The sequence below is a fragment of the Camelus ferus genome, chromosome 14, assembly GCF_009834535.1.
Source record: "Camelus ferus isolate YT-003-E chromosome 14, BCGSAC_Cfer_1.0, whole genome shotgun sequence".
NCBI lineage: Eukaryota > Metazoa > Chordata > Mammalia > Artiodactyla > Camelidae > Camelus > Camelus ferus.
The window spans coordinates 758,221-783,239 of record NC_045709.1 but is presented as its reverse complement, the minus strand read 5'-3'; the positions used below and the strand labels follow the sequence as shown (position 1 = coordinate 783,239).

Here is a 25,019-nt window from a genome sequence, read left to right as displayed (position 1 = left end):
GAACGGTTTTGGAGGTCAGTTAAAGGAAGGTGTCAGAAAAACCACAGTGAACAAAGGTACGGCAGTTCAGTAGATTTAAGGCTCTGCCTTTTACATTGATGAGAGTTTCTTAAGATTTAGAATCATCCTTCTCTTTCTGGTACAGAGAGGGAGACATCCTTACAAATAGAGATGTTCCTTACAAAAAAGTAACTTCTGTTCTTTTTTTTACTTTCTCTTGTGTCTACAATTTGGTAAAAATTATCAGTTCAAAATAACCCTGATGCCAATATATGCCAATCCTTTTATTTTAAGAAGGCATGTTTTTCTGCCCCTCAGCCTTATAATTTTATACATGGGGAAATAGGAGCCAAACATTAAGAGACTGCAGCCATGCTGCAGGCATGGCTAGGTAAAGGCCAGCAGAAGTGTGTCTCTGTGTTATACTGAGTGTGTTAAAAAAAAAAACAAGTCAACTGGACCAAAATGGAGTCACTTGTGTTAAACCCCATGTCACAATCCAAGATTTAATTATAATTTCAAGATCTCCCAGTAATGGAATCTTAAACCAAATGGAATCTTAAACCAGTTAATCAGAAATTACCTGGCCAGCGCTAGCAGGCCACAGCCTGATAGACTGCAGGCATCCTCGACAAAAAGTGACCTTCCCACAGCCAGTCCACTTTTTCCTACTAGAACTTCCTTGTTCCATTGCCTTCTGCCCTTAAAAGTCTTTCATTTTGTGTGGCTCCTTGGTGCTCCTTTCTGTCTGCTGGACGGGATGCTGTCTGATTCATGAACTGTCAAATAAAGCCAATACAATCTTTAAATTTTACTCCATTGAATTTTGTTTTTTAACAAGTGTAAGAGCAGTAGTCCTGGAAGCCAGCTGCTGGAGTTGGAATCATGACCGACTTCCCTCAAAGCATACAACATTTGCTAATATAATTTTCAGCTAGTTACTTAACCTCTTTGTGCTTCAATTTCCTCATGAAATGGGCATTACAGCAGCACACTTCTTTCATGGGAATGTTAGGAGAATTAAAGGTGTGAAATGCTGAGTGTGTTCTTGGCCTTTTGGGCACACCCTCAGTACTGTCCTCATTAACTCTCTGGACACATGAGTCTCAATCTACTTTTTATACCCATTTAAGGAATACAGCTTCTCTATGTAGTTACATACTTGGAAACTTTTCATCAAGAACCCTGCAGAGGATCAAAATATTGAACTGGTCAAAAATCACTAAAGGCTTTACTTAACATTTAGCAATATTAACTTAAAATATGTAAAAAACTTCTTTTTGAAATGATATTAAGAAAAAATGACTATTTTCAGTGAAATGAAATTTATATTAACAGTTAATCATATTTATAAAATGTTAATTTTATGTTACTATAACCCAAATTGGTAACTTTCAAGTTTAATTTTTTTTATATTTTTCACTATTTGTTGGCAGAGACAGAACATGATCAGAATCAGCATGAACTACTATCATATAGAGTGATAATCTGGGCTCAAACCTTTTTTTTTAAGTGTTTCTTTTCCCTTCTCTCTCTTTGCCAGCATCCTTTAAGATGAATAATACTTTCTCTAAGGCAACATTTCTACATCTAAAGCCTAATAGGCCTTTCTCTTTCTTTTGTAGTCTTTGTTAAAAGCCTTTATAATGGAGAGTACCTTTCTTTGTGTCCTGCATTTTCCCTTATCTGAAGAGAAGGCTGCCTGCAGGCAGTCCTTTTGAGTACTAGGAGGTTGCTATAACCTGCTTTGTGATTAGATTACCAGCAATCTGCTTCTTTCCCACATAATGCATTTCTAAAACACTAATGAAAGAAAAATGAGCCAAATAAGAACTTTTTCCCAGGTTGGGGTGAAGTGGCAGGTGGAGCTTTGCTCTGTTCTCAGAGAGAGAACAAGTATAATATCTCACTTTTACTTCAATATTATTTTGGGATATTGTATGTGATTTTATTTGAATTGATTTTTTTCTTTTAGTTTAGGAAATGCAGTGGACAGGCTTAAGAAGAATGCCAAATTGAAGCTAGTAGATTGCCAAAGTTGTTAAAGTTAATGATTTATATCTTTCACAGAATTTTTTAGCTTGTGGACTTTCTCTAATATTTATATTGTCAACTGAAATAAAATTACACAACATGAGAGTTGTGAGTTGAGTTTTATTTGGGGCAAAAAGAGGACTATAGCCTAGGAGACAGCATCTCAGTAGTTCTGAGGTGGGGTGTGTGTGAGGGTGCTCAGTATTATATATGATTTTACTGAAGAGGGTACGTGCAGTCAAGCACACATTTAGACAGAGGCTTGCTGCTAAGCACAAGGAGCAGATGTCACTGTTAATAATTTTAGTGCTTTTTTAGATATGAAGAGATGTAAGAATTGAGGTCATAAAGTCTTCTGAAAATATCTAACTATCTGAAGGCTTGTTCTGCCAGTTTTCCCACAGCATAGGGTGCCTCATTCCTGATCTCCACCCTGAACTTTTTTTCAGGGTGTGTCGAAGGTCTGAGGGTATAGTGGCTTTTGATTTAATCCAGGCACAGTTAGATGACAAGTGCCAGCATGATCCAATCCTTGTAGAGTCAAATGGCAAGTGCCAGTTTTTAGTTAGCAGTATCATCGTTGCTTAACCTTTAGAAAAATTTTTTTTTCTACTACTTGGTGAGAGTTCAAAAACAAAATGCAATAAAATACACAAGTAATTTCACTATGGATAACTACTCTACCAAAAATGTCAAAACACAGGTGTTACTGGTTTATGGTTAAGGGGAACATAATACCCCCAAATATGCCTCACTGACATATGGATTATTTTAAGAAATAGCAGAAATAGGAAAAGCCCTGAAAACACAGTAGAAGTTACTTACATTTATAAGGGAAATCTTCATTTATAAGAATGTCTCCTTCTTTGTACCAGGAAGAGGGGGAGGAACAAATTTCTAGAAACTCCTATCAATGGAGAAGGCAGCTACTTAAATCTATATAACAATTTTACCCTTGTTTACTGCACTTTGCCTGATAACCTCCCATACCTGGCTCCTCCACCACATGTTCTTTCATCTTTATCTTGCAAAGGTATTTAAGGTAGTGGCTTGGCCTATTTGGGGGAGTTATTTACTTTTTCTGGGTATCTCCCATGTACACAAGAGGTATATATGTTATTAAACTTGTGTTTGTCTTTCTCATGTTAATCTTTTTTATTACATGGGGACCTTAGCCAAGAATGCAGAAGGAAAATTATTTTTTGCTTCCCTACAGTTGTACCATGAAACTAATGCACAAAATGTTAGTTTTTCAGTTGATACACTGATGTTCAAATTCTACACAAAATGTTAGTTTTTCAGTTGATATATTTATATTCAAATTCGGCACGTGGAGGATTGAGAAGTGAATGCTCACAAGTGGCATTTGATGTTCAATTTCAAGAAGAATAATAGTACCAGTTTTAGGGGAGGGAAATACCAAATATTCTTGGGTCAAATGATGAAATTTCCTTGAGAGTATGAAAAAGAGCTTGAATTTTATAGAACCAAAGATAAAGTTAAAGAAATGCATTAATTGTTTATACAAAAAATCTCCTTTCCCACCTCTATTATACACAATATATATAATATAGTTTAATTTAGTTTATTGTTTTTACTGTTAATGGTGAAACAATTCAGGTGAAGATGGCAATGGAATGGATTAAGTGTGGATTTGAAATAGCACAAGGTACCAAGAGAGCAAAATATTCAGATGACTCTGGTATTGTATATCGTTAATCACAAGCACTAGATAATCAACTGCCAATGGTCTCCCAAATGCAGTGGTGACTTGACTCTGTGTTATAAAGAGGTACCGAGTGCTACCTCCTCTCATTCTTTATAGTCATCACATCATTTATCTTGGTTAATTCTCTATCCCTCAGACATATTTCACAGTGTCCCATTTTTAGCCTTTCCAAACATCATGATATATCACTGAAAAATACTGGTAATAATTTTGTCATTCAGACTATTTCCCAAATATTGCTGGTACTCTCCCCTTCCATGGGCATGTATTTCATGTGTTACTCTTTGTGTTTTGCTTTCTATTAAGTGTTTTTTTTTTTTAATTGAAATATAGTCAGTTACAATGTATCAGTTTCTGGTGTACAGTATAATGTCCCAGTCATGCACATACATGCATATATTCATTTTCATTAAAGCTTATTATAAGATATTGAATATAGTGCCCTGTGCTATCAAAATAAATTTGGTTTTTTTAAATCTATTTTTATATATAGTAGTTAACATTTGCAAAGCTGAAATTCCAAAATTTATCCCTTCTCATGGATTCCTATTGGTTGTTTGACTATCTTCCTAGTTACAATAGGAAGAAATATTCTCTGGAAGGCTGGGACATTTAGTTCTCACTGTGATACCCTGCAGAGCTCTTTTCTCTCTGAAAAGGTAATGTTCAAGTTGGCCCATGCCCCATCCACAAGGGTGTCAGAGAAACTAAGATGAACACCATCCTCAAAGATACAGGATGGATATACAGTGTGAGGAAATAAAGAATGAAATTGAGTTGTGTATATATATATATATATATATATATATATATATATATATATATATATATATACACACACATATATATAAGTATAAGATGTGTGACATTTATATAATATAAATATGTATATATTATTTTATATAAACATGTATAAAATCAGTGATATCTTAGAAAATGAGTTTATGATTACTGCTGCACATATTATCTCTTTAAGTGAGTAAAATGCATTTCCTACAAGGATTTTCCAGGATATAACTTTGGGTAACAGTGACTTTCTGCCCCTATATAACAGAAATCTCATTTCCTCCAGTTTCAAATAAGATTTTTCTCACTATCCTGTTTAGCCATTACCTATAAAATTTTCAAAGTTCAAAATTTTACCGTGTGTTCAATGCATTTAATGCTTTCATTAACACTCTCTTCAAAATTACACCTTTTCCAGATTCTGACTATGGAATGATTTTAAAGCTTACTCCCCCCCATTTTAGTTATTTCCTTTGGCAGTCCCCAACTCTCAGGTGCCAAATTTTGTATTATTCATCCATTTCTGTGTAATAAATTATATTAAAACTTAACAGCTTAAAACATTACCCATTTATTTTTATTACCCATTTATTAAGTGATCTGGTTCAGCTTATCTGATTACTTCTGGCTCAAGAACTCTGTCAATGTGGGCTGTGATCTCTTCTGAAAGTTCTACTGTAAGGACAGGTGTCCTCTTCCAGGCTCATTTATGTGGTTATTTGAAGATTACAAGAATGTCCAAAAGGCTGCCTTCCAGCATGGCAGCTGGCTACCGCCAAGGTGAGTGACCCAGACAGAACTAGAGAGTATGTGGAAGTTGTAAGCCAGACTCTTACCATAGCCTAATACTGGAAGGAGCATACAATATAATATGATTTCTATCACATTCTACTAGTTTCAAGTATGTCAATAAGTCCAGCCCATACTCAATGGAGGGGACAGCACAAATGTGTAAAGATAACATCTGGGGGCCATCTTAAAGTCTGTCTACTACAATTTTACTGTAATTTTGATTATAAACTTAACATATAAACTAATTTGGGGAATACTGACATCTTAAAAATATTTTTTCTTCCATCTAAAGGTAAAGATTTGAAAATCAGGGAAACACTCCCTAAATGTTCTGTGATTTTCCAATTTATTTATTTATTTTTTTTAACCTTCTGGAACTCTTCTCAAGGTTATAAAACTCTAAAATCAGTCATTTCCCAATCTTCCTTCCTCGTTATGCTGCTGAATTAGACCACAAGCATTTGTTTTATGATACTCTCCCTTATTCATTATTTCTCTAGAGCTACTGATTTTCTAATTTTTATTCCAACCCTATATGAAATATACCAAAAATAGACTGCATCAAGGGCTTCTTTTAATTACTTGCAAAATGGTGCAGTGTGAGCAAAGGAAAAAACTAATAAACATTTAGAATGACCCTCTAAACATTGTAACACACTTGGTTACTATGTTTCCCATAACAGCCAGGGGCTGTTAACATGGAAACTTTCTAACTTGTGGTTCCAATCTGGAGTAGAGTCTTAGATTCTGAAGACAGTTTCAGAAACCAAAAGCCTACAAGTATTAATATAGCCTTCTACACACTAAGGAATAAAGAATGTCTCTATATGCTAGGAAAAAAATTGATTTTAGATTTCAAGGATCATGTAAAACCACCATATGACAAGCTTCATTAATTAATTAAAAGGTTAACCTGTAACACTAAAAAGATACCCACTAAGCAGGCAGTGTAATCTTAAGTATTCATTGACTCATCAAAATGCCATAATAATAATTTATAAAATAATAATGTTATTTTATTTATTTATTTATTTATTTATTTATTTATTTATTTATTTATAATTTATAGAATAATTACTCTTTTATAATAATAAATTAACTTATAAATAATAAATGCATTTATAAATTGTAAAATATATATTGTGCAATTTCTATACTTTATTAATTAAAAGGGCATATCCAAAATGACAGAGTATTTTGTGATTCAGTCCCTAAAAACTAATGAGACTGAATTCAACAATTCCTTTTTTTTTCATTTTAATGATTTTTTAAAACATTTTTTAAATTGATTTATTGTCACTTTACAATGTTGTCTCAAATTCCAGTGCAGAGCACAATTTTTCAGTTATACTTGGACATACATATATTCATTGTCACATTTATTTTTGCTGTGAGCTACCACAAGATCTTGTATATAGTTCCCTGTGCTATACAGTCTAATCTTGTTTATCCATTCTGCATATGCCTGTCAGTATCTACAAATTTTGAACTCCCAGTCTTTCCCTTCCCACCCTCCTCCCCCTTGGCAACCACAAGTTTGTATTCTATGTCTATGAGTCTGTTTCTTAATGATATATTTTTAAGTTCAGATCAATTATAAGTGAAATTCATTGCTTAGAACACATTTACAATTTAATTTATTTCACATTTTTCTATTTTTAAAGTATGCCTCTTCTAAAATAATTTGACATCAATTGAGTTTAATTGAAGCTTATTTCACTAAAATTTTTGGAAGAAATATTTGTTTTTATTACAGCAGTATTTTGCCTTTTGATATGAAAGATCCCTTAAAGCTTATTATACAACTGAATCCCAGGGAAGTTCAGTCACTTTGACAAATTCACATACAGAATTATTAGCAAGTCTAATATTAAAAACAAATTTACATTCATACAATTCTTCCTAATCCATACTTTTGTGTATATTAATTTATGTGTAATTTTTATGAGGAAATAACAATAAAAATTAAATGCTCTACAAATTGCTTTATACTATTAGCTGGCAATATGTTCAATCACATGTGAACAATGAGAGAGAAATATCCTCACATATTAGTGGGTTACATTATTTGATATAGAAGAACATGGAGTGTCTTTGAAAGACCCTCCTATTGTGCATGATGTACGTCATTATCAGCTAAACCAAAGACTACAATCACAGGTGAGTTCATGCACACTAGAAATTTCAGAGATTTTCCATTATTTCAAAGTACAAATTCCATCATATTGTTCTACATACAATTTCCAAAACACATTTAAAAAAAAAAAAACTGTAACCTATAAATACTGTGTACTGTAGATCTACAAAGCAAGTAAGCATTGTGACTACTATATTTATTATGGTGTCAAAGTTGAAGTTAATATTTTACAAAAATTTTCAGACTAAGAGTCCTACATGCTTTGTACGTGGTTCAAGACATGGGTTAAGTTCTGCTAATAAGTAAATTATAAAATTAATTCATGAGTCTCAATACCTTAATTTTCACTTCCACCTTTTATGTCTCCCAATATTTGTAAGTATTTCATAATTTATAGAGAGATGTGGTAATCTTTATTAAATTAGTAAAACTTCACTCTCTTAGAAAGAAGCCTGTATTTTGCTTCATAATACATAAATAAAAAGAGAAAGTCCTTTTGTTTTTTTAGAAGCCATGAGTAATAAATTTCTTTAGCTGAGAGCATAATAAACAATTTCTATCTTTTGTTGCCCACTGGAACCAAAGTGAAGCTATTTAGACCTCATGAAACAAAACAATAAGATATTTATTTTTAAGTACCTTATAATGCAATACATTTTCCTCAAAACTAAAGAGCATTTTCCATTTTCTTCATGATTACCTTATATCTTATTCTTAATATCAACGTAATACAAAAGGTAAAAAGGTTTTATATTTCCCCAGGAAAGATAGAAATATTTGCTACTTATTTCCACCCTAAAGTTGTATTGTCATGTCCGATGTACTCTTTAAAATGCTTCTCACAAAGCAGAATCGAGAATATCCAGTTTCAACATACACAAATCAGTGGGTAAAAGATGTTAAAAGCGCTGGCCACATAGTGTGTTCACTTTCAAGAAAAGTACCTCACTTACTTTCATGTCAGACACTCGGTTTCTCTAACAGCTGACAGTTTCCAAATTGTACTTGTTGATTGGACAAAATGAAATCTTTTCTGTTAAGTTTGATTTAAGAAGCGTAAGGTGGAATTTTATTAAACTAGATCTAATGGGACTGATGTGCTTACTTGATACCCTCAAAGCTCAATTAATATCTTTAGTGGTATTAGAGCTAAGCTTTAGAATAAAGAATATTTCAGATACCATCTGAGCAAGAAAATGGCATTCCTTCTGTCTGAAATAAATTAACAGCTGTATTTCTGAATGAAATGCTCATTTGGAATATATCTTTACCTTTTAGGAACTTTCCTTGCCTCTTGAAAACATTTTTTTATGTTAATGACAGCACTAGTTCTTAAAAATTAACTCTAGAATTTGGCACTGCAAGTTCTTTTGATTTGGTCCTGCTTATGACAGTCTTACAACTGAGCTATAAAGAGTATTTCAAGTTCAATTACAAGTTACAGCACAACGTCCACCCGTGGAAGGCAACCTTGGGAAAAAAAAAAAAACATAAACTAAGAGTGAGAATGAGTTAAAGAGCCAAAGGCAAAAAAGAAATGAAGATTAGAAATAAATAAAATCTACCAAATCAAGGAAGCAACCTGTGATAAACCAGTTTAAACAGGTTTATAAACCTAAGATGAGACGTTCTCCTGGGAAAGAGACACAAGGAGCAAACAGGTTTAGAAGAGTTGAAATTCCTTGGTAGAATGATGAAACCAGCATTAATGTAACCAGTTCTTAGCAAAGCTGCATTGGTCTTTGTTGAGAAATTTGTTCAATGCGAATTTGGATAAGCAGCAGCAAGTGATGAGGAGGGAAACTTAACAAGAATCAAGTGATAAAAGGCTGAATATGCTATTAAGTTTTGATGGTAAATTGAAGCCACTACAAGATTTTAATATTTTATATGTTTTGAAGTATAATATTTATAATTACATTTTAGTTGTGTATATTTTAGTTTTTATGAAATTGATACAGAAATGATATTAAAAACATGATTTAATAAATAGCTTTATAATGACAAGCAATGGTATCGTACCCCATTCATCACCCCTGTGCTCTGTAGAGGACTGTATTTTAAATTGTTTAATGTATTTTTATCTTTCTCAGTATCTCCATTTTACTAAATACAATCATATATTTTCTGTCTGTTACAGTAAATAAGAATTTTGCTTATTTTAATACTATTCACCACACCCAGCCAACACAAACTACAAGGTAGATATATAATTAATGTTGTATCTTATACTATCTCCTTTCCAAATTTAAAGAATGCGTTCACATTTGTTTCTTGATCTGCATAGTACCTAGTCTTGTTTTATTAACTGCAGAGCTGCCTAATTAATAATTAATTATTAACTAATCAAGTAATTGCCCTACAATTTTCTACAACAGCTATCCTGGGTAGCTTACTTTACCTTGTTTTGCCTCTGTTTTCTCAATTATGAAAAGTTGGTAAGAATAGAACATAATTAGAGTGGCTGTTCGAATGCTATGATTTCATACATTTAGAAAATAAAGTACAGACACATAGGAAGTATGTAGTAAATATTAGTGTTGGGATTTCCACTCTTTTATTGATTTTAATTAGCATGTCTTACTACTAATCATGGATCATGTTTTAGTTGTTAGTGTTTTCATCTGTGATATGTGACATAGTGATGTATCTAACAAAAGTTTGGCCCTGAATTCCATTACATGATGGTTTATCTTATAGTCAATTGACTCTTAATTTCTGTGAAAATGTTGTCTTATTATTACTGATATTTTTGAGTCAAATTTGAAATAAGCAATATTTTGCATATTATATATACAGCAACATTATATTGTCACAATGTAAATAGTTTGTATAAAGTTATTCAAAATGCTGTGATTGAATTTTCTTCTTTTCCACTTGTAGTTTTTAAGTCTTTGCACCTTATTTCAAATTCTGAATCTTTAGAATGCCCTTTTCCTTGGGAGACCTTCCTCCTGGAATTCCACCATCATTCTGATATCATTTTAACTGAGTTCTTATTAGGAGAGTGGCAGAGAGCTGTTCATGGAACATCATTTCACTACAGCTCGGCTGATTTGATCCTTTGTTACTTCAACTCCATAAGGAAATTTTTATATTGCTAAAAGACATCATGTCTAACATGCCAAGAAGTAGATTGTGAAAAAATTTTAAGACTTCTTTATATGTATAAAATGTCTTAATTTTGTCTCTATTATGATTCAGTATTTTAACTACATTTTATAATTCTGTGTTAAATATCCTTTTTGTGTTTTTTAATTGCTTTTTATCATCAATGCTGTTAATGGGAAGTCTAATTCCAGTTTGATTATTATTTATTTTCATAGTAATCTGTTTGATAGTGGGTTATTTGGGAGATTATTTTGGTTTACTATTTTTTTTTTATGTTTTATTCCAGGAAGCTTTCATAATCATCCCTCTATTTGTGCTTTGAAATGCCACAATGTATGCATAGAGATTTGTGTGTGTGTGTGTGTGTGTGTGTGTGTATGTGTGTGTATGTGTATGTGTATGTGTTCCATGAACTCACTGATCCCTTTTAATAAAGAATTTTATCTTTTGGTTCCATGAAATTACCTTGCATTTTCCTCTCTGTTTTTTCTTGTTCTTCCTAAAAACCTGCCTATTAATAGACTGCTCTATCAGATACATTTATGTCCTACATATACTATTATTAATATCTTCCCAATTTTTTTGATTGTTCCACTTCAAGGAGGTTCAGCTAACCTGTGGGTTTTAATTGGGGACAGACATGATCAAATTTGTGTTTTAAAAACGTAACTGGTTGCACTGTGACCCTTTTTACAAAGGGCTTAGCAGGGGAATTGAAGATAGCCAGAGAATAAGCTCAGATTAGTTTCATCCTTCATAAATCTTTCTTCTTTCCCTTTCTAACTCTGAGAATGCTAATTCGTGCCCCACTGATGAAAACTTTAGCAAAAATTCAATTTGTATAAAATACTTCTGATCGATCTAGAATTAGTATATGTAGCTTAAGCTAAAAAAATGATTTCTTGTACTAGTAAGAATATATCTATACATAAACTTGTAAGAAATGTGTGTCAGATAATTATATCAGCTTAAATAATATTTTAATACTATTTGAATGTCTAAGTAGGAAAAAAGAAGCAATTTTATTGGAAATCTGCAATCTATGGTATTATATGATGCTGAGAATAAAAGTATAAATCACAAGGAGTTCATAGTGAATTGAGGCACTAGATATGTGAATGAATAAATTTAATGAAATATTTAAGTGCTTTAAGAGAAACATATAAAAGTAATCCTGAAATTCAGGAAATTGATGCAGATGATTCCTTGGTTTGGTTTGTGGAGTTCAGTTAGGAGGTGAAGCAACTTCTGAATTAGTTAGCCTTTTATGGATTGATAGGAATGTATATGAAGCTGGAAATCAGATACCATGAATCACCCATATAACTCCCATGATAATCATAACCCTCATTAATTAAAAAGGTATAGCAAACTCAATATATTTTTTATTATGTTCCCAGGTTCTTTCACTGATGGGTTTATGGAACATAGTGTGGAAAACTCTATTTGAAGAGTAAAGGTGAAACGAATTGTTAAACAGCCTTGAATGTCAGGTTGATGTCTGAATTTTATAAAGTTGAGTTCAGGTGAGTTATAGGAGATTTTTTAAAGAAATGTGGTATTATTATATCTAGAGATATAATTTGCTATATTATTTCAGCTTACCACAGGAACCATGTAATTAAAATTACCCCTAAAACATAATTTGCCATCCATTCAGCTTCTCTTACTAAATCTAAAGAGAAGAATCAACACAATCTTGGAAATAGGCACCCTTTTGACATTCCTGCTTTCAACTTTGATCTCCAGATAGAATTGCAAAAAAGAATTGATGATTAAATCTCTTTTAATAATTAGAATCAGATTAGAACCATTGCAAAGGATGCCTACGATGATACGGTTTTATTACTGTCTGTATAACCAAATGAGAGTTTCACTCTTTAACTCTCAGTAGAGTTGATTTATGCTAACACATTAGCATTATTTTCCTAAATATGTATTTGAAAGAAGATTGCCATGTAAGGCATTGCTGGACTTCATCTCTGGAGAAGAGAAGTAAATATCAACAAAAATGCTATAGCCTTGACAGAATCAGGAAGAAAACATCATTGTTCAATATGCTATTGCCTTACTTTACTAATAGATTTCATATGGAGATATTAAGAAAATATAATTTACTGCAATTTCATAACTGGATGTCAGATGGCATTACTTGGGCTAATCAAATGCAATTTTCAATTTCTATCTGCCTACTGTTTATTCCATCTGTTTGCTTGGTTCTTGCCATATATCTTAGCATGTGAAAGCCACTTATTCTTTTAAATTTTAAACTTTAACATTTATTTTTAATGTGTGCTTTGCAATTGTAAACTTGGGGAAATGTCGCTAAAATTTTTAAAAGTTGGTCCTCAGTGAATATATTTAATGCATCACATTTTATAACATAAGTATGGGTAATACAGTATTCTGAAGAGATTGTTCACTGGATGTCCTCTGGCCATGAAAAGTCTAATCATCTCCAGATTCAGGCATTTATGCTGGCATCTGACAGGAAAGGACTTTTCACGTTTCTCCAACTGTGCCTGGGATCTGCAGGGCTTGTAGGAGGTGAGAATGAAGGCAGGGAGATTTGTCACTATTGACTTCAGCACACTGGAGAAATATTGAATTTGGCTGTTGAACATTTCCTTAGCAGCAGCCTCTGCTCAGCGTTTGGGATCATCTCAATGCTCTCTGGTTAAAACATTCTAGCAGAGGACTTAAAGGGGCTATTGTCTACCAGGAGGCAGTAGAGAAAGCTTATCCCACTTTAAGTGTATGCTATTTTTAGTATTTACAGTTTATATGTTCACTATTTGGTGTACTTTTAAATTTGGTTATTTTATATCTGTATACTATAGCAATTTATCACTTTTCAGCTCTTAATCATATGGAAAATGTTTAAAATAATTTTTATCTAGGCAATCAATTTGTATTTTCTCTAATTTCTCTATAGTCAATGGTTAGTATTTTTCTCCTCTAAATCCCCCAATATTAATTTTCTTAAGCTATTCTTTCACTTTTATATTGGATAAAGATGAAATTTATTAATAAATGTATATCATCCTATATGAAAGAATAAACACTGTGCTAGGGTCAATTTCTTCACAGTTATATCTTTAAAGGTCAGATAAGTCAATATTACATTTCAAACAGATTATTTTCCTTTTCAAATTTAATATGATATGTTACCAGTGTAAGTGGGGTATTTCAGTCCACCCAATACTGAACTGATTGCTGTGATAAACATAGGAAAAAATGTCCTGAGTGGTTAAGGGTATATAAGGTATTTTAAGGATAATAGCTGACATCTCTAACAGACAATCTGTCTTCAAAAAAAAATGTTTTCTGTAGGGCTTCTCAGTTTTTCTTTCCCCCTGATGAATAGGAAACCACATTTGAGGGACACTCATTGAATTATTTTCTATTCAGTAAATTCAAATTATAGATCCATGGAAATTTAGATATGAAAGACTACACATTCAAGCCTCTATGTTAGACTAACCTTGAACTACTTATTTAAACTTTTTAAGCCTCAGTGTCTTCATTTACAAAATGAGTAAAATAATAGCTATGTTATAATGGTGCTTGTGTGAGGTACACAATGAATGTGATACCCAGTGCCTAGGATAAAGAGTTAAACATATTAAGTGCTCATCTCATGGTGTTTTCCTCTTTTTCTCATTCTCTTTGTATAGGGCAAGTGGTGTAATCTAGTGAAAAATAAAATAGGAATATTTCATAAAAGTTCAGCAATGAGAATGTGTTTATCTTGGTTCTGGGTCTTCTAAATAATATTGAATGCCAGCCATGTAAAAACATAACCAAATTACCCATTGGATAGGATAACACTGAGTTTATTCATATTAAGTAAGGGAAAGAACTTATTTGTCTTATTTTAGTAGCATCTCTGAGAGAAGGAAAATAAATTTGATATATCTGTGAGGTTTTAGAGACTGATTTAAGGTGCTTTTTTCAAACAAGGGATTTGGTTCTATAAGGATCATAACATAATGGTTCAAGATTGGGGGGCACAGCAAAATGAGGATTTTGATGACTTCATAACAATCATGGAAAGAAAGCAATTGTTTGCTGATGTTCTTTTCAGAGTTGAACAGTTTGATGTTCATTTTGGGGAGAAGGATTATTAAAAGGATCAGTAAAATTATTCTGAAATTTCCATTCTAGACAAGACTTTTTTTGTAATAAGAAAGTTATGTTGATAGAAACAATGGAAAATAAATGTTATGTTAATGTAGACAGTTAGATTCTTGCTTTGGAATGGATTTAGGTCTCATTGTCTTCCCTTGTAGTCATTCTGCAGCCTGAACGAAATGATGTATCATTAATACATAGGGGCAAGACTAATTCAGCTAATCACAACATGAAGTATCATGTTCTCGCTTTAGGTTTTCTGTTATGGTTGTATGATGGTGATATATATATATATATATAATATTAATAAATTATATATTATTCACTCTAATATATATTTAATAATATATAATTTTAATACATAATTCTTATTCATTTTTTATGTATAATTTTTTGGTACAGCTGTGAACATGTTGAAGATAATAAGCTGAAAATTTCAACATAGATAACTAATAAGATGAGGATTATCATCAGAGTTTATATCCACTTCTCAGGCAGGTCCCAAGGGTACCAGAATAAACCAGGAGAATGGATCCATCCCATCTACGATCTGAAGTGCCTGTAGAACCAAATATGGGGTAATTCACAAATTAATCAAATTTTATTTCTTTCTTTGATTTTTGAGATCTTATTGTAATAGTAAAAATCCTGGTGAATATTGAAGGGATGTAAAAAGGACATTCTACTTTCTTTAAAGCCAAAATTATTTCTAAATTGACTTTCCTATGAACCACTGCTGTTCAGCTTCATGAATCTCCAGACTGAGAGGTCTTGACTCTGAATGGTATGGTCTAACTCTGATATTCTCTAATATATAGCACTTTGGACTCATCTTACTTTGTGGGTACATAGCTTAAGGAAAACATAAAACATTCCAAAATTTCCCTTGGATGGTTAGGATACTGGTTCTCAAATCAAAACCCAGTTTTTTTTAATCTTTCATAAACTATTATCTAATATCATTTTTTCCCCAAAAGAGTAAATTGATGGTAAAAAATTGGACCATGGTTGATGTCAATGAATATCTTGGGGAAAGGAATTAGTTTACCAAGTTTGTGTCTAGTCAGCAAGGAGAAGCCAATTGTCTTTTGTGCTCCAGATGTCTAAGGCCAGACATTGGAGGTAATTTTTATTGGCCAAAATACCCCTGTAAAATTTCTAGATAGTTCTGTAATGTTAGGGCACTACCCATTTAGAATGGCCTAGTGCCAGACAATTAACTTGTAATGGTGAGATCATTAGGTAGCTCTAAAGCAAAAGAGAAATTTGTCTTATAAGATCTGTGAAAATGAAACAGACTCCAAATATTCACCATCTGTTCTCTCTTTCTCTTCCAAGTTCTGTTTCTTCAAAGTTCAGTTACAAAAGCTAATTCCCACATAAGGTCCTCAAGTCATATTTAATCAAAGAAAGTAATCTAACTTTTTGTGTATGATCAGGTTTTTAGAGTTTTAGACTTTGGGATGTCTGTTGTGTTTGCCATCTATAAAGTCATGCATAGGTAGAATCCAATTAACCAGGAAATTGACTGATACATTACAAATAACTAGTATTAAAGGAAGACGGGTGGTTCTCAAAAGAAAAAAAATGTGTGCACAAATCCAACAGTCAGTTTGTTGTATGGTGAAGCCTGTTCACAAGCCAATTGTAGCCAAGTATTGAACTTATGCCAAAAATTGTATAAAGAGTTAAAAAGCAATATTAAGAATTGAGGCTTGCTTTATGGTTAACATAATTAAAGGCAGCCTTAAACAAACAGAAAAGAAGATAGCCTAGCAGATGGACAAAAGAATGAAGATGATAAAATATAACAATCTGTGATTTTGCTCAGTGAATCTTCAGTGAAAGCTATTGATGACAAATTGAAATTACAATGTAGTAATCACAGTTTAGGTATAGAAAATTGGAGTCGAGCAGCCCATGAAGATTTGGTCTCAGAGAAATCTCAGCACCACTGTGAATTATAACTTTCTTTGAACTGTTTCAGACCCAAGGACACCACCAGCTGTATTCAGAATACCTGCCAGCTGCAAACTTATGGTCTAAAGTTTTCTCCTTATAACCATGCAACCATATATGATCCCAACCAAACCATACTAAACAAGCACCCTTACTTGCCAGCTTTGATTATATAACAACTTGTTTAACTAATTGTAATTATGTGACTTTTGCCTTTAAATGCCTCCCCTATTTTGTAGTCAAGTGGAACATAATACAAGTGCTTTTTGACCCTGTGTCTCCCAGGCTGCAGTCCTAACAAACCCTGAATAAACACCATTTTATTTCAATCAGATCTTCATTTCTGACGTTTTAGTTAACACTGTCTACTTCTCATGTGGTTGTTGAATTGATCCAAGTGTCTTGGATGGAATCTATCTCCTTACAAAGATCATATACTTCTGGAGTTTTCCAACTAATCCTCAACCCAAAGGCTTTAGAAAGGATTATCTTTCAGTGGTTCAAGAATGCTATATATGCCTTTTTAATTGAGAGACATAGACCCCTTTCCATCAAAGTCTGAAGTCTGTCTTTGATAACTTTGATATCTTTATTATCTTTATGTTTCAAGAATGGGTCTCCAGGTTTCAGGTTATGCAAGGCTTGTTTTAAAAAAAAAAAAAAAAGTTGAGGAAAGCCTTCTCATAGCCATTGAAAGCAGCCCTGGGTTCATTGCTTAAGTCCCTTGTAATTTTGACAATGTATTCTTGCAATCATATGGTGTCTAGAATTGGAGATGATACATCTAAACACATGTATCTGCCTGTTACTCTCACATAAAGGGAAAATTAATAATACCCAGAAGGAGCTGATCTCATGTCATTAATCCAATGGGAATACTTTAAATGCATGAAAGTTGGAGAATATTTGAGAGATTTGCTACTTTCACTTTCAAAATTACATTTGTTCTTTCTACTTTTCTTAAAAGTTCAAAACTTCGTTAAGTTTTTGTTGCAACATTTCTATAAAATAAACACCCCTGTCACTAGAGAGCACTTGAGGGACAGAAAAATATTTCTTGTGTTGGTAAGACAAAATCAAGTAATTGCCATTTTTTAAATGTATTTTTTTTTATTTTCATTATTTTTAATTTAAATTTTTTTTCAAGTTAATTGTCACACTCTCAGACAATAAAAGGATACAATCTATTTTCACAATTTGAAAATTATGACAAACACATAGACAAAAATCACTCAGGTGATATGTAATCCATTTAGAGGTACTCAAAGGATTACTGAGGTCTGGGCTCTTGAACCTCATCCCTACCTTTACAATAGTACCGAAATTATGCTGGTAACAGATGAGACATGCACCATAGACACCCCCAGAAATTCTAGCAAAGCTTTCCTCCCAGTGTTGATTGAATACAGTAACCATTTTGTTTTGTTGTGATAGGAAATTTCATGTAGAGTCTCACAATCCCACTTGTGGTACCATTGCCCCTCAGCAGTTTTTTTGTTGTTGTTGTTGTTGTTTTTGATGTTACTCTCATTCAACTCCATTCATATTTTTCTCAGTACCTTTTTCCCCTGACTCTAGGACCAACTGCTGGTATATTAAAACAGTCTTTAAAGCTTTTAAAAGATTTTACTCTTTGGGTATGTAAGTAGGAGGTTAATAAGTCTGGTCTCTTTAGCAAAATGAGCAGCATGTCATTTTCTGTAGACTCCAGAGTATTTCCTTATTTTCATTTCTTAAGAAAGCTTTAGAGAACACAAAAGTTCTTAAATGGATTGACTACTCTTAGATGAAGGCAAGAATCTTCCTTATTTTTAAAAGCATTCCAGAATTATGGTCCATTTTCAAAAGCTTATCCATTGACATTCTAATCTCCAGTTAACTGACAAGTTTTGGTGAGCTTTTGGTGGAATTCTGCTTCCGGGGTAGATTTTGCCTCTAGGGCAAGAAGTCATATTCTAGGGGTGAAGTCAGATCGATCTATCAGAGGGTATACACACAATGTTTTTCTGTTTCAATCTCAAGATATGACTGATCAACTGAAATTATTGTTCATACTTTCTAAAGGTTTCCTAGTAAATCTATCAGAAACACAGTTCATAAACAAGAGGTTTTAAAATTATGAGCTTTCTTTTTCATGTAATGAAATAAAATTTCAGAATTTGAAACATTCCAATAATGAATAAAAATGTGTGAAGGAGCAAATAATTGAATTTCATAGGAGGTAAGCCTGCTTGCTAAGAAATGTGTATTTTCAATGAGTGACCATTATAAAACATGAGGGGATGATCAAGTTGAGATGTGAAAGTGAAATTGCTAAAATGAAAATGCTGAAATGAAATCGGCAGAAGCCTCTGCTTATTTAACAGCTCTGACTATTACTTTTGGACAAAGTAGATGATATGGCTTGTGATGTGGGGTTAAAAAGAAAATGTAATTAGCTATTGGTTTATGGTCATTCCCAAAACATTAATCAAGAACACTGAGGGCTAGTATCTGCAAATCGCAAACTCTGAATTTATCCCTTCCCACCTCCTTTCCCCCCTGGTAGCCATAAGTTTGTTTTCTATGTCTGTGAGTATGTTTCTGTTTTGTGAATAAGTTTGTCTTTTTTTTTTTTTTTTTGAGATTTGCAGATACTAACTAAGGTATATAAAATAGATAAACAACAATATTATACTGTATTGCACAGGGAACCATATTCAATATCTTGTAGTAACCTATGGTGAAGAAGATTATGAGAACGAATGTATGCATGTTCCTATGTGACTGAAGTATTGTGCTGTACACCAGAAATTGACACAATATTGTAGACTGACTGTACTTCAATAAAAATATACTAAAAAAAAAAAATAAAGGCCTGTCCACAGCTTTCATATATAAATAGTTAGAAAGGTTTATGATAATTAAGTAAGCCCATATTAGATGTTTGAAGAGCTAATTTAACTCTTATACACACACACACACACACACACACAAATCCTCTTTAGGATTCCAGAGAAGAGGCTTACCTAACAAGAAACTTGAGTAAGTCATACACTGCTATAGTAATTTCAGAAAAACTGGAGCCCATTGCCTGTAGAAGTTAATAAAATCTAGGAATTCCTTTGTCATTTTGTTACTGATCTGGGAAAACTATGAATGGCCAGTAGTCAGCCAAAAGTAAGAGATATATCTCCTTGGGATAAGTTATGCTCTAAGTAATATGAACTTAATTTAAACTTAGTTTAAGCACAAAGGTACTGATAAGTCAGTGTTCAAAATAGCCATTACCTCATTATGAAAAGAGATGTCTTCAGAAGTTTCAAGAAGACAACTAGGAGAACATTTAATTGAGAAATTCCATTGGCCCAGTAAAAGTCTCACAATTAAGTTAGTGGATGTGGGCTCAGAAAGAAGGAAGAATATTTCTTGTTTAAAGATTAGAGGTAACAGGTTTGGGCTGGGACAAAGGGAATGTCTGAGGAATATGATTGTTAGAGATAATCACTATCCCTACCTTTTCAAAAATACATTTTTTTTATTTCACTGATTTTCTATTTTTTTACTATTACTTGAACAATTTTAATTATTTATTTATTTTTGTTGCTATAACATTAACTTTCTTCTCATTTTCTAATTCTTGTAGTAGAAAGTCAATTATTGATTTTAAAACTTTCTTTTTTTTCAATATAGACACAGTTATAAATTCCCCTGTGAACACTGTTTTGCAGCATCTTCTAAAGTTTGGTATGGCGTGGTTCCATTTTTTTCATGTCAGAGTATTTCCTAATTCCTCTTGTTATTTCTTCATTGACCCTTTGATTATTTAGGAGGTTGTTTTTAATTTTCACATATTTGTGAATTACCAAAATTCACATCTGTTGTTAATTTTTTATATTTTCATTGTGATCGTAACACATAATGCATATGATTTTAATGTTTCAATTTATTGAGACTTGTTTTATGGTAGAGATATCTTCAAGGCTTCAAGATCCCTCAAAACAGTTCTCTCTGTTGTGCTACTGGTTTTTGTTTATCATATTACTGAGGTGGGAAGTGAAAAAGTATGGGGAATAATCCCAATATAAAAATTACAGAAGTGGCTGTCTTACCGAGGTTTAGTAATTTCATTGGATAGATGACTTTCAGCTCAATCTATGGCTTTGATTAATTGCCAGAGTTTTGCTATGGTTGATCATACTTGTCTTGCCCATAATTTCGTTGTTATAGCAAGTCCACTGAGGTACTCACTCATCTGATCTGGAAGTTGCTTTCCCAAGGTGGTCTTTCAATATTTTAGGAAAATTCTCTTTTGGAGTTTAACAGAGAAGCGGGAAATTGTGGTGCTTAATTTTCTTAGTACCACCTTCACTGATCACGAACTTATTCTATTTTATTTTCTTAGTTAACACAGGAAACTTTAAAAAAAATCAACATCTTTTGTATACAATATCTAGTGACCTTGCTTATTGACTAGAGTGGGAATTTTTTTGTTGTTCTAATCTGTAAACCCGTTACTTGTCTGAATTATATTTTGTTTTGGTTCTAAGGCTCTTTCATAATGTTTAACAAAGTATTGTATGTTTACAAGGTGGCAATTTCTGATTCTTGCTTTTTTCCTTTATCAAATTTCCTATTTCTGACTTAAAGCCATAGTAAAACTTGAGGAAAGAGATGGGGTCACATATCTTTTAGGATCTACTCCTGCACATTGTCTATTAAAGTGTTAAAGAGCTCTTCTGAAAGTCTTCAAACGATTCAACCTTTTCTTGCTTAGAAGACTGAATCATAGCAAAACTATTTCACAGGAAAGACTTTGGAGATAGACTCCAAAATACTATGTTTAACATTTCCAGTTTTGCCCCAATGCTTCTAATTTCCTATTCAGTTTGGAGTCTTTTTAGGTCACTCTGGAAACTTCTCATTCTGTATTTTCCAACCAACTTTTGCAACTGAAATTTCCACTACCATTTTAATTAATTGATATATATCTAAGAGTCCTGGGCTATACATTCTTATAACTAATTTTCATCCCTCTACAAATTTCTTTCTATCTGGTACAGGTTTTGAAAAATCTTTGATAATGGTTGTCAGTTCAGTGCAAGCCCAGGTCTTAAAATTGTCCTACCTTGTTCTAGGAGTGATTTAACTTTAAGAAGTGATTGAGTTCGGGGGCTTTTTTTCATTGCCAAGAGGAAAAGAGAGAGAATTAGGGGCAGAGGGGCATGAGCGAGCAAAGAATGAGGGAAGAGATTAGAAAGCATTCAGCTTCTGGTTATGAAGTAGAGGATCTAAAAGAGAAATAGTTTTAGGGTTTTTTTCACATTCTTTGTCAGCTCAGTTCAAGAATAGCTTAAGGAAGTCATTTGGATCTGAATTTTTTTTAAGTGCTCTTGTGCAAATACAAATGTAAGATGTTTTTGGTGTGATTTTTTTCCCCATCTTTTGTTCTGAGCAAGAGGGTCAAAGATTCTTAGTAAACAAACAAAGAAATACCTAAAGCAAACAACTCTGTCCCCTCCAAAAAAGTCATTTAATGTTATTTATCAAGGAGTTGAACAGTTTCATATATATGCTTTGTTGTTGTTGTTGTTGTTGTTTCCCAGAAATTCCTGGAAGAAAAAATAAATTTGCTTACAATTTGAATATTTCTGTTCAAATGATTGTAGGAATAAGAATATCATGTTGTTGAAGCCAATGGAAAAATAAAGTTACATTAAAGTAGAAAGTAAATTGTGTATCTGTAAATGGTTTCAGTTCTCAGGGGAAATATCCAGTGGATAGTTAAACATAGAAATATATTGCATTTTTTTCATCACCAATTACTTTTTTTTAATGAAAGTAAAACAGAAAATATGACTTTAAATCATTTAAGGACAATATTTGGGTAGCTTTGCTCTGTCATGTAACACTTACCAGATACCTGCTTTATTTGTAGAACTTTCAATTCAACAAATGTGAGATATAAATGTTTATTATGGTAATTTTACTGTACTCATTCTGACTGTGCATGAAACCACTTGTGAAATACATTGTTAACCTTCAGTGTTATTTTGCAAGACAGTTGGTTAAACATAAAGTTAAGTGTGGTGTGAGCAGGGTTAATGAAGAGATAAAAGGTAAGGTCTTGTTCAATGACAGTTTTGTTAAAATGAGCTCTTTTGGAGATTGCCACTGTGCTGCTGACTGACCTTCATGGCATGGCTAATTGCATAAATCTCTGAAAGCTTGAGGCTACAAACATCTGTATGAACTGCAGGAACTAATGCCCTATATATTTAGCCATCAAATGAAATAAAATATTTTGCTATTCCTAGGGACTAGAAACTTATTTGTAACATATTGCATCCTGCCCAACATCATTCTAAGTTCCCATGTCTGTAAAATGTAGATAAAATCATGCCTAGTTAGCAGGATCTTTGCCTTTAAGGCACTTGGGATAATGTCCACCATTGTTAGTTTCTTAACTATTACCTTTAGCACTGTTCAAATGAAAGGGATTCTGAATTGATCACAATGTATGTAAGTATGAAGACTCTGGTTCCCATGGAATTTCTTAAGGAAGAAGGTCAAAATTCTTATGTCTTTACAAGTTCATTGTATTTCTCACTCCTGATTAACCTTGCTAATTTATGAATGGTTGACATTCACTCACCTAATTTGAGACTCTAAGAATATTTGATATAAACTAAAGGAAGACCAAATTCAATGGTTTTCTTCCGTGGTTACTGTCCTTTTCCAGTCTCAGACTGTGAGGAACTGTGCTGTGTCATATGATCTTCTTTGTTCCACAGCACTTTTTTTTAACAGAGCTTGTAAACAACTAGTTTGGACTAACATCATTCTCCTAGTAGGACCATCAGATCCTATACGCTCTTAGTGTAGCCTCTCTCTCTCCCGCTATCTAAGTAATAGTAGCAGCTGTAGTTTTATCATCATCATTATTCTTAAAATTGCCAGATTTAAATTGCCACCTTTGAGACTTTCAATTGTCCTCACTTCAGGAATTGCCTGGTGCAAGTCTGACCTTCCTAGCCAACAACTTAGACACACACCTACCACTAAATAGCACCATTTAACAATGTTATCTCACCTATCATTCTTCAACAACTAAAATTCTATTTAAAAGAAATAGTGAAGTGCAATAGAATGAACTGTGGACCTAATGCTGGAAAAGTGGAAGATTTATTCACATCCACAACTCAACTGTTGTTATCTAAGGCAAGTAGAGAGTCATCTGAGACATTTTTCTTGCCTTCAAATTGGGACAATCTTGTTAGGGTGATGTTGTGATGCAGAAAGAGGAAGAAATCTTTCTGGAAAGTGGGGCACTTGGAAGGATTAAGTTTTGAGGGAGAACAAAGTGGAAATCATTATGCAGTGAGACCTTGTGTATGATTCTCCACAGAGGTGCTGCTGGGTTTGGGTAGAACAATTCTTTGCTACTCTGACTATCCCATATGGCAGACCATGTGGCTTTATCAGCTCCCACCCCATCAAATGCCAAAAGTGACACCTCTCTCCAGTCATCGTGACAACTTAAAATACCCACACTTTTCTCTTGGATAAGCATACTTTCCAGGTTAAGAACCTCTGTTCAAGATAATTGGAAAGTATTTATCAACTGAAATGGGGGTCCAGAAAGAGTGAAATGTGAGTCCTAGAGGAAAGATTTTTAGATTGGATTAGTAACGTATTACTTGAGAATGAAAACAAACCATTAGAGAATGCTCTTAAACTGGAATTAGATGTTTAGGCTTTCTTTCTTTTCCTAGGAGAATGATAATGGAATGCCCCAATTTATAAGAGTAGGTATGACTTTTAATGAATAATCTGTGGAAGAGGGTACTATGGGAAAAAAACATAAAGATTTGAAGAAAGAGTAACTAGAGGCTGCATCATTATTTGTCTTTCCTACTAAGTATTCAGTCTTCATGAAGACAGAGACCTGTTCTAATATTTGTATCCCTAGGGAATAGCAGAATGCCACAAACATAGTAGATGTTCAACTAATAATATATTCAATAAATGACTATTTGAACAAATAATTGATGAGTTTAAATTATTGGTACTACTTTATGCTAATTCTCCCATTTTTGAGGATTACTTTTTTTTTCTTTTCCCATCTTCTTTTTGCAGCAAAGCTTCACTCTTGGATGTGTTAAATGAATTGGTCCTCTATTTCCTATTTCCTGCTTTCTTGTCTTAGGTCTTGAAAAAACTATATGTTCGCACTTTTACCTACTTGTGCCCTTTGTTTCTCATCTTTAGAGACTCCCTTTTGAAGTATTGGTTCACTCAGCTACCTTGAGATACCTTCTGAGGTCCCAAGGGACTGCTCATGATATTAAGGATATT

At 33.0% G+C, this 25,019-nt stretch overlaps 1 long non-coding RNA gene across 1 annotated transcript; it reads left to right on the top strand.

Moving 5' to 3' along the window:
* Positions 1 to 2,113: 2,113 nt before the first annotated feature.
* Positions 2,114 to 23,423, top strand: LOC116668479. Its single transcript, XR_004325584.1, has 3 exons — positions 2,114 to 2,200; positions 10,482 to 10,485; positions 23,410 to 23,423. It is a non-coding gene; the product is annotated as an uncharacterized LOC116668479 (long non-coding RNA).
* Positions 23,424 to 25,019: the final 1,596 nt, after the last annotated feature.